Consider the following 15,120-nt stretch of genomic DNA (forward strand, 5'->3'; position numbering starts at 1 on the left):
CAAATAATATCTGCTTTACATAGGAATCTTGTGACCTTTCTTAATCAAGATAATAGTCGATTCAACAGACAAGCGGCAAGTTATGTTCAAGAACTCTGGGCCACCCTTGAATCTATTACCACTGCCCTCCTTATCGACAGCGAGAAACTAAAAACCACTAACGAGGAACTTAAGACAAGAACCTCCATCCTTGAGAAGGTGCTGGACACTCTACCGAATCTTCCTACACCACGGCTACAAGCATATAAAGAATGCGGGGCAAAACAAACGCCACAGCGCGTCCCGACATACTCGGAAGCGCTGAGGATCCCAATAGCAACGGAAACCCAACCAACCGCAGAGACGCACCAGAAGAGGAAAACACTGTTGCCAACACCAAACCTGGTGATACTCCGACCAAAGGAGACTGGCAAGATCCCCTCTAGTGAGGAATTAAAAACAAAAGTAATTAGTAATATGAGGGAGGACCTTAAAAATACAAGAATAAAAGGAATACGGAAAATGAGAGACGTAGGACTAGTAATTGAAACCGAAACTAGACAAGAAATACAAAGTATCATAGAAAACCCCAAAATAGACGCTCTCGGATTAACGGCCCAGCCGCCCAAAAGGAAGGGACCGTCAATAATAATCTATGACGTCAATCCAGAAGTCACAGCAGCCCAGCTGGCCGAAGAGCTCTACCTCAGGAATCTGCAAAAGGAAATACCAGACAAAGAAACACACGAAGTAATAACCACAAAGTTTCATATAAAGGCGAGAGGAGGAATAAACAACAACTGGAGTGTGGAGCTTATACCGGAAGCATGGCAAGTCTTAAAGGACAGAACAAGGGTATATATTGAGTGGGGCAGCTACCGATTCCGGGAGCGAGTGGTGGTTCCGAAATGCTTTAGATGCTGCAAGTTCGGACACACTACGCATGTCTGCACCCAGACAGTTCCAACTTGTGGACACTGCACAGAGAAGGGACACGCCTTTAAAGACTGTCCACACAAAGACAAGGAAGCCACCTGCGCAAACTGTAAGGCAATGAAAATAGAACACGCGCATTCAATCAAGGACCCGAAGTGCCCAGTCTACCTTAAAGCCAAAAGCATATACCAAAATAGAATCGATTATGGGGACAAGAAATAAAAAGTATAATATAGCAATGATTAAGATAATCCAGACTAACGCGCAACGAGCCAAAACAGTGGCAGACCAAATCCGGGTCAGGGCCGATGAGGAAGACACCGACATAATCATATTGCAGGAGCCATACGTTCACGCAAAGCGGGTGGTGGGGTATCCACTGCAATATAAGGCCGTCCACACGGAGGAGGACACCCCATGGGCAGCGGTCCTAGTCAGGAACACCAAAATCACTGCAACAAAAGTAACTCAACTGTGCACGACCTGGGCTGCCTGTGCCCAGCTCATTACAGCACTAGGCTCCCTATATGTAGTGGCCCTTTACAGCAGGCCAGGACAGGAAATTGAGACCACAATCAACTACCTGCGCCGTCTCCAAAACACTCTGCCGAATGAAAAAATAATTATAGGAGCGGATGTAAACTGTCGCTCTCCACTATGGCACAGCGTTACTGCCGACAGAAGAGGAACAACAAATGGGCAGCAACTCGAAAACTATCTGATAGGATCACAATTTGTTGTACTGAACCAACCGCACCATCTGCCAACATTCTGCAACACCCTCTGGGAGGCCACCATCGATATCACTCTAGCAACTAGGAACCTGGCGAACCACGTGACCGACTGGAGGGTGGAAGACGCTTGGACCACCTCGGACCATCGAGTCATCACCTGCAAAGTAACAAGAACGCTGCCAAGAACAACAGCAAATATACAAACACCCCACAGATACGCAGTTGCCAAGGCAGATTGGCCCCAATACAAAGAGCTACTAACTACAGCGGTTAACAACAAACCTCCGTCCCTAGATCCACAGAATAATCCGAACGAACTGCAGAAGGCAATTACTAAATTGATGATAGATATCAGCAACCAAACTATCAGGAAGAAACAACCCCGACTGGGCGCAGTCCCCTGGTGGACCCGGGACATTGCCATGCTCCGGCGACAAATGAACAAGAGTAGGAAGGACTTCCAGAGGGCCCGAAGAACATGGCCAGCAAATGAGGTTGAAGCCCTGAGGCAAATATATAGACAAATAAGAAACCGGTACACTGACGCCATAAAGACAAGTAAAAGACGCTCTTGGGAGTCCTTGGTCTCCACAGCAGGGAACAATGACCCCTGGGGCATTGTCTACAAAGTAACAACCAATAGACTGCCTAGGGGGGAGGTGATTTCTACCACTAGGACTCGGCAGGGAGATCTCACCACAACCTGGGAGCAGTCGATGAATAACATACTCGACAGAATATATCAAAAACCAAATATGTTAACTATGCCAGGTCAGAAACAGACATGCTACAGAAACGATAACTACAGAAACCAGGCGATTGAGCCTCCCTTCACCCTGGATGAACTCCGCGTGGCCGCTAGTAGGGTCAGAAATAGAAAATGCCCGGGCCTCGATCTTATTGAGCCTGAAATACTGAAGAAAACCGTGGAATACAATCCGCACCTACTCCTAACACTATACAATAGATGCTTGGAAACAGGACATTTCCCAACTGCATGGAAAACAGCAAATTTAAAACTAATACTGAAAAATCCTACCAAAAATCCAGAATTTCCGGATTCATATCGACCCATCGCACTGTTCCCAGTGGCAAGCAAATTGTTTGAAAGATTACTCCATGTGAGAGTTATAAAACACTATGAAGCGGCAGGCCTACATGCCAGAAATCAGTATGGCTTCAGACCAGGATCCTCAACCGTGGACGCACTGGGAAACTTGCTAAGGATTTTCCAGGATTGTAGACGAAAGTATCTGCTGCTCATCTCTGTTGACTTTGCTGGGGCGTTTGATTCACTTTGGTGGCCAAGCGTCCTGGCAAGGTTGAGGGAGGCTGAGGTGCCTCTTAACCTCTACAAAGTAATCGAAAGCTATTTAACACAAAGAAGAGTGGAAATCAATGTACACTATCAAAAAATAACAAGAGAGGTGCACAGAGGATGTCCGCAGGGATCGGTGCTTGGGCCGCTTCTGTGGACAATGGTCCTCGATGAATTCCTGACTACGGACCTGGGTTCTGTGGCAGTACACGCCTTCGCGGACGACTTGACATTGACGGTAGAGGCGGACTCCAGGGCCCAATTGGAGACGCTGGCAAATCAGGCACTGCAGCGGCTGCAGCAATGGGCATCAAAGAACCAGCTGAAAATATCGTCAGACAAGACCTCATCGATCCTGCTAAAGGGGACTCTGCAACTACGACGACCCCCGCAAATTAAAATCAACAATGTAACAATCAAATTTGTGAGCCAACTGAAGTATCTGGGCGTTATCCTAGATAAAAACATGACGTTCCAGCCGCATCTGAAATACATCAGAAGAAAAATCAGAGGATACTCTGGACTGGTAACCAGAATCACAAGGAAAGATTGGGGACTCAAGAAAAAAGCACTGATGCTTTACTATAAAACAACCTTCCTGCCTGCAATCACCTATGCAGCAGCGGTTTGGTATCCAAAAACGACACTGGTAGTCAACAAAAGAACACTAGAAATGACCCAAAGGACCATACTGCTATCAACAACGCGCGCCTGCAGCACGGTAAGTACCCCAGCATTGCAGGTACTTGCTGGAGCGCTCCCTCTGGACCTGGAGGCAGTTCAGGCCGGGCTACTGTTTTTGCTGGCCAGGGGAGTGGCCGCTACCCACCAAGGATACACGACTGACCCGGCGGGCAACCTAAAACACGAAAAAAATAGGCTACAGACCCACCTCCTAGATCTTTGGCAGAGAAGATGGACAGAGACTACAAAAGGCGAAGTAACAAAAAGATTTCTACCAGACCTCCAGAAAATATACCCAAAGCAGCCACCGTGGTACTTCCCAGGGTACCATATGACAACACTATTAACCGGACACGGACCCTACAAGGAGAAGCTGTTTGGCTTCCGACTTGTTGAGGACCCCAACTGCATATGTGGAGAAAGTGAAAGCTGGAGCCACATAGTCTATGATTGTCAACACTATGAAGACCTCAGAGGGCTACTAATAACAAGGTTAAGATACTTCCCAAAAGGACTGGAGCACCACTTCCTGGACGCTGAGGATGAATATAGGGCACTCTCCCAGTATGCGCAAGACTTATTCACCAGGAGAAAAACACTAATAGCTATCTACAGCAACGTACACAGAGATTGACAAAAATCGGCGCCAAATGTGACAAAAAAACTGAAACCTTGCAGAGGACCAGTACTTGGAAAAGAAGAGTGCTGATCACACGGAAGAGAAAAGCAAGGACGGGGGAATGCAGCACAGACAGTAGAGAACAGACTAAACGCAGCACAGTTGCAAACAGCTTGATGGCGATCTGAAGAGGACACCCTCGCCCTCTTCACCTATTATTCCCACTTCCTTGGGGGGAGGGGACATTTTTTTGTTCCTTCTCCTCCACCCCCAAACTTCTACTCTGGTGGGGCATGGGCATGCCCCACTGAAAACTGGGGCTATCTACTCTATTGGCCCCATATTTCTGTCTTTTCCCCCCAATCTTCGGTCTCCCTCCCCTCTCTACCTTCATCATAGCGAAAGCCCCACACGTCAAAAACTAAATATGATAAAATTACCTTACGCCCAAAACTCGGCCTAGCAAACCAAAGCGACATTACCCCAGCGCAGATTTTTTATTTACTTATATATTTATTTTTATTATTTTTTTTTTTTTATTTATTTATTTTTATTTTTTTTTTTTATTTTATTTATTTATTTTTTTTTTTAAGGTCCTAGCCGCCGAAATCCCAGGAAATTAAGCGGCAGGACCTGCCAGAGTGAATCTACAGCTACTGGGTTCCTGGTCTGCCTCCACGGGGCGTAAGTGGGACAACGTTGGGCCTCATTAGGGGTCCAACGGCTAAATGACCAGATGAACAACGGTACAGAACACAACACATGAACAATTCCCACACACTTTTAAATCTCTGGCATTTCCCAGTGAACTGGTTCACCACAATGAAAGCAACGCGGAGATGGGGGAAACCCCTGGTGCCGTAAGACAACAACACACACTTACACTTACACTTACACCCACCGGAAGTAGTGCAATACCAGTGGGTGCCAGCAATCCTGCTCCATGGTTGCCCAAATCAAGGAACTAGCAAAAAAAAAAAAAAAAAAGACTTAGTATTTACATTTAATTAAAATTAATATTTAATAGTTAACTTAACATTTTCCAGACAACTTAATTTTAAACTTTACATATCACCTCCCGTGATATGTAAAATCCCATGATAAGTAAATAGCATTGTGAAAATTCAATAGCTATTGAATTTACACAATGTTATTTACATCTTATAAGCAATTATTATATTTTTATTATTTATTTACATTAGGTACAATTGTATTCCCCCACGTTCCCCACATTAATACTCTAATACTCCTGCTTACAAATTACGATAATGATATAATTTAATTTTTCTTAATAGTAACTTAATAGTTTCTTAATAGTAAGGACACAAGGAAACGACCAGTTATTATGAGACCGTCGTCTCTTTGTCGTATCTGTTGAACCTTCTTCATTTCAACAGCAACCAAAGGAAGAAAACCTAGTCTTCTTTGTCTCCCATAAGTTTGCAATGGATGTTCACCATGAGAACATTGCCACCGCCGAACTTCAATTTCTCTACTTTAATTTGCTCTTCACATTAACTGCAGGTTAAATCTTGTGCGGCCATGTGTGTGTGTATATATACTGTGTCAGGGTGATTCCTAGGCAAAAGCCCATCTCCACCTAAATCATTTTAAACAGAAAATCTGTAAAGTGGACCTGATAAATAAAAAGATAGCTAAGAAATAAGAAGACAAAAGTACAATTTTGAAGAGGAATAGGAGGGGAAAAAAAAAAAAAAAATTTTTTTTTTTTAAGTGAAGTTCGTAAGCTAAGTCAAGTGTATAAATGATTTTTGTATAGGAAAGAATAAAAGTATATATAAGAGAGATATGTTTGTGAGTGTAGTATGTTGTTTATTCAGGTCACTTTGCGGCCAGGAGGCCCAAGCGGAGCATAGCTGTGAAATCTTTGTAACTGTTAGGTTTGGGTTCCTAACCAGAATGGCTGTCCAAGGTGTTTCGCCGTCCATCTGGATGGTTTTATAGGATGTCGGGTATCCCTGCACTTCGTTGTCGTTGGCTACCGCATAGGGTTCTCGTATGAGTATCATATCGCAGTTTTCTTCATCTGCCCTTTTCAGTATCTAGTCTGCCACAGCTTTGGCCCGCTGTGCATTGATCTGCATGCGCTTGTAGTTATATTGGTTAGGCAGCATCCCCACATTTAATTCCTGCTGGTGGGTTTTCTTGGCTTTAAGGTATACTGGGCATTTACTGTCACGAATGGAATGGGCGTGTGGAAGTCGGAGGTTTTTGCAGTTTGCGCACGTTGGTTCTCGTTCCTTGTTGGGGCAGTTTGCAAATTTGTGTTCTTTCTCTGCGCAGTTGCCACAGGTCAAGATTTTGGCACACATGTGGGTTGGGTGCCCAGAGAAACAGCAGCGGAAGCACTTAGGTACTGCTACATGTTCTCTGTACCAGTGCGATCCACAGTTTATGAATATTCTTGTCTGCTGTATGAGAATCTTGCATGCATCTGGAGTAAGCTCTACAACCCAGTTTATGGAGTTGACATACCTGCTTCTTGTCTGATATTTAGGGATAATAACACTCACCGGGTCTTCGTTAGGTAGGTCCTGTTGTAGGTTTCGTCTTTATATTTCTTCGCAGATCGTGGGTCCTTTCTTCCTGGGTGGTTCTGCTGTGAGGCCAAGTGTTGGGATTTTAGTATTACCCAAGATAAGGTGGGCGTCATGACTGGATTCAGTTTCAATAATCACCCCAGTGGTGCGAGTTTTCCATATAGATTTTAATTTGGCCGTCCTGAAGTCCTCTGTCAGGGAGTCCATCACTGTCTTTTTTACTTCCTCGCTCGTTTGGTGTCCGTCCGGAGTAGTGTGTTTAAGGACCACAAAGTGAGGTTTGAGGAGTAGTGTCTTTCTTGCGTATGCATTGTTTGTTGCTTTGGCAGAGAGTGTAGAGGGTCGAGTGTGTTTAGTGTCAAACGGAACCAGGCATTTCCCCCATCTCCGTGTGGTATACATTGTGGGTGTGAAACATCCACAATGTATACTACACGGTGTCAGTGTTTGTCTTCAGTGAATCAGCAAAAGTGGGAGCGCCCTGTGGCATTTTGTTCAACCCACTTTCCAAATAGGCATCGAGCCTGGCTGTTATTTTTTATTTTCCAGGTGGGTTTGGTTCAAAATTGTTTCCAGTTTACTCCACAGAGAAACAATTTTGGCTTTTAATCCTGGGTAACTCTGCTATTCTGCTTCTTGAATAGATTTCAAGGGCGATTCACAGGATCAATTTTTGTTGAGGGACAGTGCCCTCAGGCAGGATTGGGTCTAATGGTGTATCTTCTTGTTTCTCCTTGGTGGAATCTCGTTGCGATGCGTGGGTCTCTTGTAATTCTCTCATGTCAGTTTGTGATCCAATTTCCCATTCCAACTTGAGAATAGTGGGCTTACAATTTTTTCTTATAGAAGAGAAAGTTCCCACACGACGATCCGTCGGCCCTTCATGATGCTCTATGACTGTAATGTTATCCTTATTGGTTTGCTGCGTCGTGGTTTGGGCTTTGTCAATCCGATTTTCGATTGACAAAGCCCAAAGCCCGTTCGGATAATCGAATTAAGTTCGGATTTCCGAGACTGTGGGATATTGGAACGATAGAGCTTTGTTATTCGTGTAGAAAGACAACAGCTACAAGTTCGTAGCCCAATTTGGTGAATTTCTGTGCTCTAAATAAGATTTAGGCTGTTCTCCACATTCAGTTCCCCCCCCACAAGGGGGAACTGCAATTCACGAAAACACCTCTAGAAGACCGGAGCAACTTTCTCCTGGGGGTTTCCAGGGGCGGTGAGCACGAAGGTGAGATTTGCTTTTCCGTACAAACAGTAATTGTGGAGATCGTCTTCCATCATAGAATGTTTATGGAAGAGAGAGAGGCAAGAGAAACACAACAGTCATTTTAGCATTAGAATTTAGCATTAGTAGAGGCATATGACGCAAGAAAGTAAGCTTATGCAACATCAGCCAAAAAAAAAAAAAAAAAAACCGCTTCCATTTCACCCCTCCATTCGTTCCAAATACCTGTCCAGCTCAGCCTTAAATTTATTTAGGCTATAAAACCATTCAAGGCTTTATACCCCTTCAATCAAATCACCTCGCAGGTGCCTAGTCTTCAGTCATTGGAATTTGCAAAATTTAAGAATTTTTTCGTAAGAGCAACCCTTTGTTCCATTCTCTAATCTTGTTGCCCTTCTCTGTACTCGTTCCAATAGCTCTACATCCTTCATGAAATGAGGCCTCCAGACCGGTAACAGTACTCAAGGTGTGGCCTGACCATTGCCTTATACAAGGGGATAATCACCTCCTTATCCCTGCTAGAAAAATTCCTGTATATCATTGACAAGACATTATGAGCTACCCTTGCAGACTGTCTGCACTGTTAGAAAACTTCATATTTGCCTGCACAATTACCCCCAGGTCCTTTTCGTTTTCTACCACTGTCAGGGTAGTACCACAGAGTTGATACGTCACCCTGGGGTTACTGCTTCTCATATGTAGTACTTTACATTTGCCAATGTTAAACTTCATTTGCCACCTCTCAGCCCATCTGCTCAACTTTTCTAGATCCCGTTGCAGCAGCGTATTGTAATTAGTGTCCTTAACAACACTGCCAAACATCGTATCGTCTGCAAACTTGGATATTAAGCTTGATATACCATCATCAATATCATCTATAAATACAGAAAACAACAATGGACCCAACACTGAACCCTGAAGGACTCCACTAATAACATTGATCAGCACTGTCCATTGAGTACCACTCTCTGTCTTCTCTCTCTCTCAACCATCCCTTTATACATAGCAGCAATTTGGCTCCAATGCCACATTGCTCCAATTTGTTCAAGAGCCTTCCATGTGCAACAGTATTAAACACCTCTCTAAGATCCAAAATATGATATCAAAGTTATTCCCTGCATCCAGTTCCTTTGTGACCACATCATAGTATCCAATCAAATTGGTCAGTCGACTCTCCCTTAACAAAACCATGCTGTGTCCGAGCTATAACTGAAGTCTTGTCTAGATGATCCTGCAGTGCTTCTTTAACCAGTGCCCCATTAATTTTCCTGGAACAGAAGTTAAACTAACAGGTCTATAATTACTTGTGTAATCTGTCTTCCTTTGTGAATTGGGGTCACATTTGCACATCTCCCATCCATGGGTATCTCCCCTGAGTCCAAAGGAGCTCTAATAATTATGGCCAAGAGTTTGCTTACTTCCTTTCCTCCTCCATTTTTCCTCAGTTATTATAAAATCATCTAGCTCACTGCCAGAGTTTAACTCACCTCTGGCATTCCTCTCCCTGAATAACTCCTCATGGGTGAATGTAGATGCAAAATAGTCATTTAGTTTGTTAGCCACCTGAGCTGGATCATCAACAGTTGAACCATCAATATCCAATGGACCAACCTGATTCATCCCTTTCCTTCTAGAGTTTACATAGGTAAAGAATTCTTTTTCTTTCCATCCTTTGCCAAGGATTTCTCATAATCTGCCCTGGCCTGTCTAATCTCCTTTGTGACTTGGTTACAGACCAGCTTATATCTTTCATAAGTTTCGATGTCACCCATTAATTTATATGTATCCCATGCATTTTTTTCTCTGCCATATGTCTCATTAGTTCATCTGACATCCATTTAGGACTAAACCTTGAACAATATTTCTTAGTTGGTATGTAAAGCCCAGTAGCTTCCAAGGTAAGTTCTTTGAATGCTTCCCATTTGGAATTTGCTGTTGGTAACATCATCAGTTGGTCCCACTGTACAGAATTAATTTAAATACTGTCTCAGACCATCGTAGTCGCCTTTATGAAAGCAAAAATCCTTCCCTTTACCCCTGACGGTAGTTACCACTTTGAGTAAATCCCACTTCCGCACAGTCTTCCTTTATCTGCAGATTCTTAATGCATGAAGAATCACTACTGATAATCAGATCAAAAGTATTACTCCCTCTAGTTGCCTCCCGAACATACTGATGTATAAAACAATCATCCAATAAATCCACAATAGCCTTGCTAGTGTGTGAGTGACCAAATCACAAATTCCAGTCAATATCTGGGAAATTAAAATCCGCCATTATAAGACTCTCCGATTTACAGGCCCACTCTATTTTCCCTGTAGTTTCTTATTATACTCACCAGAGTCATAAGGCCTATAATACACTCCTACTCTCAATTTTGATCTCCCAATGCTTATGTCACACCAAACTGACTCGACACTGCACCGTCCAGCCAGCGATATTGACTTGCTTCACTTCCTTAGATTTTATGTTTCTTAACTAATAGCATAACCCCCTCCCTTCCTGTCCTGTCTATCCTTCCAGTACACATTGTACTCTCCAATTTCCAGTTCTGCATTCCTTATATCTGTGTGATACCATGTCTCTGATATCCCAACAATATCTGCCTTTTGAGCAATACCTCAAATTCATCAAATTAATTTACCAATCTCCTAGCATTGGTGTCCATGCAAGTATACATGCACCCGTTCCTATTCTTAGCTACCCTAACACAATCTGTGTTTACTTGTACCGCAATGACTCCCAGCAGTCTCTGAAATACCCTGCATCTTGATTTCCAGTCTGTTGCTCATTCCAATAGAAGTAGTTGGCCAACCTAACTGTAGAAGTAGTGCAAGAATCACTTTCACCTCTACCAGTGGCTACTTTTAATCTATTAGTCCTTGTATCCCCCAAGCTAGCAGTCATGTTCTCTTCGTTGTATCCACACGGAAATCTTTGGCAGAAATAATTGGATGCACTCTAATTCCCTGTTGTCAACGGCATGGTGACCATTACTATCTGGCAAACAAAGGAAACATAAAAATGCTTGAATTCAACTAATAAGCCCAGACAAACACAAAAGCTTCTCACCTGGAGAATCCACTGTAGTTTCAAAATTAATTGATATACTTTGCCTAAAAGGAAACACACTTAATTCACGTTATTAACTAAAATGGCAAAGCGATGAACGTGTCCGACCTGGTCGGCAGCCATATTGGCGATCTGATGTTTAGGTAGGTGGTAGGCATCAGAGTGCCCGGGATGACTGGACCCAGGGTATCCAGTAGAACCTCGCCCAAAGATTGCCAGCACCAGCTTATTTTCATTCCATGGTGCATCCAGGTGCCATCACTTCCTCAGGTAAACGATGCACAGGTACCGAGCTGTTCACATGGTGCAATAGGAAATGTGATTCATTGGACCAGACGACCTTCTTCCAATCACTCAAGGTCCAGTTTCGATTCTCGCGTGCCCATTGTAGGGACTGTTCTCGGTGAACTGTAGTTATCATTGGCTCTCAGAACTGCCTGCGGCTACGCAACCCCGTTTTTAGCAAGGTTCGATGTACTGTGTGTGTTGTGACCAACATTCCAATTATTGGCGAGTTGCGCCACAGCTGCTCTTCTATTGACATGTACCATACAGATGAGTCTTCGCTCACCTCGAGCTTCGAAGAGCCGCAGTCGTCCAACACCTCGCTGGCGCATGACACCAGCGAGGTGTTGGGCCTCGGCCCCATTGAATTAGCATTAACATTAGTAGAGGCATATGATGAAGGAAAGCAAACTTATACAGAATCAGGCAAAAAAAAAAAAAAAATGCCTTCCCATTTCACCATCCATTCCATCCAAATGTTTGTCTAGTTCTGCCTTGAACTTATTTAAGTTGTTGATCTCAACTACAAAAGATGGAAATTTGTTCAACCACCTGCTGGCTAAAGATAAATTTCCACACATCTGTTCTCCAGTTGTCTTTCCTCAATTTGAACTTATACCTCAGATGAATAATCTTAGCAAGAGGAAGAATTCCATCTGCATTGAGCTTGCTCAAACCATTCAAGACCTTACACACCTCAATTAGATCACGTCGCAGGTGCCTAGTCTCCGGCGCCTCCGTAGCCAGGAGCAGCAGTGCATATCACACGCTTCTTGATTAGACCAGGGTTCAGGCCCTTGACCACCAAATACAGAGGATGCGGCAAGGTCAGGGAATGACTACCGCATGTCCCTGGAGCAATATGGCCTTAGTTGCTAATGCTCCTAAAAACCAAATAACAACAGCCTAGTCTCCAGACACTGCAATTGGCAGAACTTGTCTTCCTTGGTAAGAGCAACCCTTTGTGCCACTCACCAATCGTGTTGCCCTTCTCTGTACTTATTCTAGCAACTCCACATCCTAAAATGAGGTCTCCAGACCTGTATGCAGTACAGGTGTGGCCTGACCATTGCCTTATACAATGGGACAATCACCTCCTTATCCTTGATAGCAAAATTGCTATATATCATCGACAATACCCCATGAGCTATTCTTGCAGTCTTTCTACACTGCTCAGAAAACTTTATATCTGAATGCACAATTTTCCCAGGTGGTTTTCATTCTCCACTACCATGATGTCATCTGACATCCATTTAGGCCTAAACTTTGGACAGTATTTCTTAGTTGGTATGAAAATCATAGTAGCTTCCAAGATTACTTCCCTGAATGCTTCCCATTTAGAATTTGCTGTTGGTAACATCATCAGTTGGTCCCACTGTATAGAATTTAAAATCTGTCTGAGACCACTGTAGTCACCATTACGAAAGCAAAAACACTTCCCTTTACTCCTGATAGTAGTTACATCTAGTAAATTCCACATAAGTACACTGTGATTGCTGCCTCCTAGTGGTTTCTTTATCTACAAATTCTTAATGCACTAAGAACCACTACTGATAATCAGATCAAGAGTATTACTCTCTCTAGTTGCCTCCCGAACCATGCTGCTGTAGAAAACAATCATCCAGTAAATCCACAAAAGCCTTCCTAGTATGTGAGCGACTAACCCACAAATTCCAGTCAATATCTGGAAATTAAAATCCCCATTATAAGACTCTCTGATTTACTGGCTCACTCTGCATAATTGTTTTTTATACTCATCACAGTCATTAGGCCTATAACACACTCCTACTGTCAATTTTGATTTCCCAGTGCATACGTCACACCAAACTAACTCGACACTGCACTGTCCAGCCATGTCAACTGGATGCACATCCTTAGATTTCGTATGTTTTGTAACTAACAGCATCGCATAGCCCCCTCCTCCCCTTCTATTCTTCCTGTATACATTGTATTCCCCAAATTCCAATTCTGCACTGCTCATATCTGTGTGACACTATGTCTCTGATATCCCAACAATATCAGCCTTTGATGCCTCCACTAGCACCTCAAATTCATCAAATTTATTTACTATATTTCTAGCATTGGGGTACATGCAAATATACAGGAACTTTTTCTTATTCTTAGTTATCCTACCACAACCCATGTATTTATTTGTTCCATGACTCCCAGCAGTCCTTGAAATCCCTAGTACCTCATTTATCAGGCTGCTGCTCATTCCAATAGAAGCAGTGCAACTTTCATCTTTGACTGCAGCTACTGTAAATCTATTAGTCTGTGAATCAGAGACGTGGTATCACACGGATATAAAGAATGCAGAATTTGAATTTGGGGAGTGCAATGTGTACAGAAAGGGAAGAGGAGTTATGCTGTTAGTTAGGAAACATAAAATATAAGCCAGTGAATTGACATGGGTGGCCAGTGCAATGTTCAGTCAGTTTGTGTGACATAAGCACCCGGAAAGAAAAATGACAGTAGGAGAGTGTTATGGGCCTAATGATTCTTATGAGTACAGCGAACAACTGTACAGAAGAAATAGAGTGGGTCAGTAAATCAGAATGTCTTCTAATGGGGATTTTAACTTTCTAGATATTGACAGAAACTTGTTGGGGTTGGTCGCTCACACACTAGCAAGACTTTTCTAATTTATTGGATGACTGTTTTCTACAGCAGCATGTGCAAGAGGTAACCATAGAGAGTAATACTTTTGATCTGATTATCAGCAGTGATTATTCATGCATTCAGAATTTGCAGATAAAGGAACCACTAGGTTGCAGCGATCACAGTGTACTGATGTGGGATTCACTTAAGATGTAACTATGATTAGGGGTAAAGGGAAGAGGTTTTGCTTTTGCAAAGGTGACTATAGTGGTCTCAGACTATTTTTAAATTCTATACTGTGGGACTAACTGATGATGTTACCAACAGCAAAATCTAAATGGGCAGCATTCAAGGAAGTAATCTTGGAAGCTAATAGACCTTTCATGGACGTATTACAGGGATCAGCTCTCATCTTCAACCGAGTGACTGTCATTATTTTTCCTTGATTGGTTTGTTGATATTGTAAAAAAAAAAAAAAATCTGTTTTCATGTGTTTGCAACTTACATTTTTGTTGTTAGAGTTTTAGTTTCTATGTTAACCCCCTAGCATTTTTGCTGTTATGGGCATTGCATCAGGCATATATGTAAAATTTGCTTATTTTCGCTGATTGCAATAAAGATATTATATATATATATATATTATATATATATATATATATATCAACTAAGAAATACTGTTCAAGATTTTGGCCTAAATTTAGGTCATGAACTAATGAAACTTGTGGCAGAGAAGAAAATGCATGGGATGCATATAAATTATCAGTCAACACAGAAGTCTATGGTAAATATAAATTAGTCTGTAATCATGTCACAAAAGAGGTTAGGCAGGCGAAGGCAGATTATGAGAATCTCTGGCAAAAGATGCAAAGAAAAACAGCAGGGGATGAATCAGGGTTTGATTGATTGATTTGATTTGATTTTTGTGGCGCAAAAACAGCAAGGTTATAGTGCGCCATGGAAAGAATAAAATTCAAAAAAGGATTAGACTTGTTAGTTTTAAAAAAGGTTACTCCGTCTAAAGTTGCATGTGTATATATACATATACAGAATGAATCAGGGTCCACTTGATATCAATGGTTCGACTGTTGATGATCTTGCTCAGA

The sequence above is a fragment of the Mastigoproctus giganteus genome, chromosome 9 (assembly GCF_048544385.1).
Source record: "Mastigoproctus giganteus isolate SK-2022 chromosome 9, ASM4854438v1, whole genome shotgun sequence".
NCBI classification, from domain to species: Eukaryota; Metazoa; Arthropoda; class Arachnida; order Uropygi; family Thelyphonidae; genus Mastigoproctus; species Mastigoproctus giganteus.